Source organism: Brassica napus, unplaced genomic scaffold, assembly GCF_020379485.1.
Source record: "Brassica napus cultivar Da-Ae unplaced genomic scaffold, Da-Ae ScsIHWf_261;HRSCAF=433, whole genome shotgun sequence".
NCBI lineage: Eukaryota > Viridiplantae > Streptophyta > Magnoliopsida > Brassicales > Brassicaceae > Brassica > Brassica napus.
In genome coordinates this window covers 40,001-45,000 of record NW_026015920.1, presented here as the reverse complement: position 1 = coordinate 45,000, position 5,000 = coordinate 40,001, and positions in this window count along the sequence as shown.

Here is a 5,000-nt window from a genome sequence, read left to right as displayed (position 1 = left end):
TCCTAAGGCCTTTTGGAAAGCCTTCCAGAAGTAAGATGTGAACCTTGAATCCCTATCCGAGACTATGCTTGCCGGCACACCATGTAGACGGACGATCTCATCAATATACTTACGTACAATCTGATCTACCCCATCCGACTTCTTGATGGCCAGGAAGTGTGCTGATTTGGTTAGGCGATCAACCACAACCCAAACCGCATCCTTCTTATTCCTCGTGGTAGGGAACCCGGTCACAAAGTCCATTGTGATGTGATCCCATTTCCATTCCGGAATAGGCAAGCTTTGTAATAACCCACTAGGCACCTGATGTTCTGCTTTGATGAGTTGGCAAGTGGAACACTTGGCCACCCATTCCGCTACATCTGCCTTCATACGGATCCAATGATAGAATTTCTTAAGGTTCTGGTACATCTTGGTCGCCCCAGGATGAACCGAGAATCTGGACTTATGAGCTTCCCTCATAATCTCTTCCTTTAGACTCCTATCATTAGGAACGCTGATCCGACCGTTTACTAGGATGGTACCATCCCTTGCGATCTGGTACTCCGTCCTATCATTCTGAGCAACCTTATTCAGGTTCTCGTCCTGACCTTGAGCTAACCGGATTCGGGTAAGCAGGTCGGCTTGGTTAACCGCCTCCAACCCCAAAGCTTCGGTTGTCGTAGTCAGCACATTCAGCCGCAGAGCACGGACCATACCGTCCAGGTCGTCCGCCTCCCGTTCGGCCGATACATCAGCCCTCTTCCGGCTCAAAGCGTCTGCTACCAGATTAGCCTTTCCCGGATAGTAGGTGATGTCCAAATCGTAGTCAGCTACGAATTCCATCCACCTCCTCTGCCTTAAGTTTAACTCAGGCTGGGTGAATATATACTTAAGACTCTTATGGTCCGTAAGTATCTGAACTTTGGCGCCATACAAGTATGATCGCCAAATCTTTAAGGCGAATACTACCGCAGCCATTTCGAGATCATGGGTGGGGTAGTTTCCCTCATGTTTCCTCAATTGCCTGGACGCATAAGCAATGACTTTCCCATGCTGGGTCAATACGCAACCTAGTCCAGTGATGGACGCGTCCGTATAGACCACATATGGTTGGTCGGCCTCCGGAAGTACTAGGACGGGTGCGCTAGTCAGCATGTTCTTAAGTGCGGAGAAACATTCCTCACACTCTTCAGCCCATGTGAACTTAACGTCCTTCCCAGTCAACCGCGTCATAGGCTGAGCCAAGCTTGCGAATCCTTTCACAAACTTCCTATAGTAACCTGCCAGCCCTAAGAAGCTTCTGACTTCCGTAGCACTGCGTGGTCGGGGCCAATCCTTGATTGCCCTGATCTTCTCTGGATCCACCGAGATGCCCTGATCGGAAACAATATGGCCGAGGAACCCAATACTCTTCTGCCAAAAGCTACATTTACTGAGTTTAGCATAGAGTTTGTGTTCTCGTAATCGTTCCAGCACGGCTCTCAAGTGTTTCTTATGAGATTCCTCATCCTTGGAATAAATTAGGATATCATCAATGAAGATGATCACGAATTCATCCAAGAAATCTCGGAACACGCTGTTCATCATTTTCATGAAAGCGGCAGGTGCATTGGTCAGACCGAACGGCATCACTACGAACTCGTAATGACCGTACCTGGTCCTAAATGCCGTCTTCCTAATATCATTTGGCTCTATAGGGATCTGATGATACCCTGAAGCCAAATCAATCTTGGAAAACCACTTGGCTCCTTTGAGTTGATCCAACAGTTCGTCTATCCTGGGCAACGGGTACTTGTTCTTCACAGTGACCCTGTTCAACCCTCGATAGTCGATGCACAGACGCATGCTACCATCCTTCTTTCTCACGAAGAGGACTGGTGCACCCCAAGGGGAGCTACTTGGCCGTATGAACCCCTTGTCAAGCAATTCTTCCAATTGCTTCTTTAGCTCGGCCATCTCGGCCGGAGCCATCCGGTACGGACTCTTGGACAGCGGAGCTGTCCCTGGCTCTAGTTCAATCATAAATGGATCCGACCTATCAGGGGGGACACCCTGAGGTACCTGGAACACATCTCGGAATTTCGACACCAACGAATCCTCTGAAAGGTCTTTCAGACAGACAGAACTGCCCGGCTCTGTAGTTGTAATTGTAGCCAAAAAGGACTGACAACCCTGTTCCAACATCCGAATCGCTCGAACTGCTGAAACCACTACTTTCTCTTGAGCCGGACACAGACATTGGTACTGAATCGGTCGAAGCCCAGTCTCCAATTGCACACGACCTTTATGGCAATCGAGAGTGGCCCGATACTTTCCCAACCAGTCCATACCTAGGATCACTTCGTGATTCTTTAGGTGGACACAGACTAAATCCACAGGGAATACCTTTCCCTGTATTGACACTGGGATATTTGACATGAGACCTAGCGAGTTCATGGCTTGCCCTCCGGCCGCCCTCACTATCCCAAAATTATCTCCAGCGTCCAGACAGAACAGACCCTTTCCGACCAGTCCCGGACTCACAAAACTATGTGTAGCCCCTGTGTCGAAAAGTACGTGGGTTTCCACACCACCAATCATGAGGGTTCCTAATAGAGACCCTCATCAGAATCCCCTAGACATTCTAGGTTCCATACCAAGCATTTCTACTTGAATGTAAAAAGAAAAATTTAGGAATTACCAGAGATCGAATCAAACGATCCAGAAGCGCCGTCGTCCCGGGATAGCTCATACACCCTTGGTGTTGTGGTCGGCCTACTCTGGGTCGACTTGCCTGTGTCTCCACGGCCCTTCCCTTGTCCTCCTTGTAGCTTAGGACAATCTGACTTGTAGTGTCCCCTCTTGCCACATAGGAAGCAAGTCACGGAGCCGCTGCCACTGGACTGGTCTGAGAATTGGTTTGGTCGAGTGCAGTTTTGGATCGTGTGATCCATGCTGCCACATCGCACACAAGCCCCCATGGCCTTCCAGCACTCACCGGGATGATTCTTTCCACACTTGGGACATGTAGGTCGGCCACCAGAGGTCTTACCTCCGTCCACCTGGTCCCACTTCCTCTTTTTATCATTTGTTTTGCCCGACGGGCCAGACTGTGACTTAGCCTTAAGCTTAGCTTCTTCAGCCAAGTTAGACTCTAGCAAAGCCACCCGTTCCACCAGTTCCCCGACGGTGTTGAAAGTGCGGATCGAGCAATGGGTCTTCAGTTCGGGCTTTAGGCCTCGGGTGAACCTACGGACCTGGACTGCCTCGTCCTCCAGCTCTCTTCCAACAAACCGTCTGAGCCGGTTGAATTCTTCTTCGTACTCCCGTACGGTCCTGCGGCCTTGGGCCAAATCTAGAAACTGAGCTTCCAGACGATCCCAAGCCTCAGCAGGGAAGTATTTGCGGTTGAATTCAACTTCAAAATCCGCAAAACTTTCCAGACTCCCATTGGTGCGCTTGTCCACCGCAAGCCACCAGTTATGCGCGTCCCCTTCCAGGAAGTGAACCGCAATGTCGCGTCTGTAATCCACTGGACAGCGAGTTGATTGAAAGTTTCGGACCAACCTACTCCTCCACTCGTCTGCCACAATAGGGTCGGTGCTACCGGAGAAATGCTTCGTACCCAACCGGGATAAATGTTGAAGCAGACTCAGATAGTCCACCTTCTTTCCAGACTTTTCCGGTGGATCGATCTCGATCACCTCGACCGTTTCCACAACTGGACCATTGGTGTTGGGGGTGGTCGTAGCCACAGGCGTAGCCTGACCAACCGAGGAGTTCACTAGTGGCGTGAACAGTTGCGCCATGGCCGCAACCTGAGTCCCCATTACCTTCATGGCCTCTAACAAGTCCTCTTTGGACAGTGTTGTGGGCACATTAGCCATTCCATCGGCCATTCTCTCATGCTGGTCACCATCGCGGTTAGCGTTCGAGGATTCCACTTCCTCGTCACTCTCCCGATGTTCCTGACCATCCTGTTGCGTCCCCGTAAGATTAGCCTGATCAGTTGGCAACACGTCTCTAGTGTCAGCTGCGGCCGGATCGGTTTGCAATCCGGATAGATTGGTCCCGTCCATGGCCGCTTGACTAGACTGACCGGCTGTTTTCTTACTCTTTCGGGACTTTCCCGATCTGCTTTTTCCAGCCTAAGGATTCAGACAATGTTAGTACGAACACACTAACATAAACAAAACAAAACAATCCCTAGACTAAGCAATCAAACCTCACCGTGAGACCTAATCAGCTGGCTGCGTGTGTGTGTGTGGACTGCCTAACCCAACTATCCTAGAATCAAGCATGCTCTGATACCAACTTGTAAGACCCGAACCCTGGCCTCTCGACCTGATGGAGTCCGCAGGCTTACTTATTAATTTCTTTGCTTGTTTGATCCATTTTGATGTCTATTAGTTACTAAGTCATATTCGAATATGAGGTTCATAAACAAAGGAACAGATTTGCACAGCGGAATAACAATGTATAAACTTTGTATTACTTAGAAACATGAGATTCAATACACAACTTCTTAACAGTCTCGTAGACAATCACTAGTTCATCCCTAGTATCATCTAACCACACGTTACACAGCCTCTCACTGACCGAGCCTTCACGGCTCCTTGGCTTGACCAGAACCATCCTTAGTTCCTGAAACCACAACCAGATAAGCATTAATCATAACCGAGAATAGAACGGATTGATTCTACCATGCTTGGCTTGGTTCCTAGAACTTAGATAAACCTCAGTCAACATAATCACAAAACGTATGAACCTACCTACCGTATCCTAAGTCATACAACCAACCACCCCTTGACTTAGAATCAGATAGATAGTCCAGAATAGATAACAGAACACACGAACAGATCCGGATCGTTCCCAAAGACCAATCCGTCTATCCGGATAGAATCTAGGTGCGACCGGTCAATGGAGTCCGGCTCAATGGCCCAACGGACTCCCTTACCTGATCCGGCCTTAGGCCTGGATCCAATCGGCCGAGTAAGCCTCAAGCCTAATCCGGAAGGCTTAGCAACCGGTCAGACCTT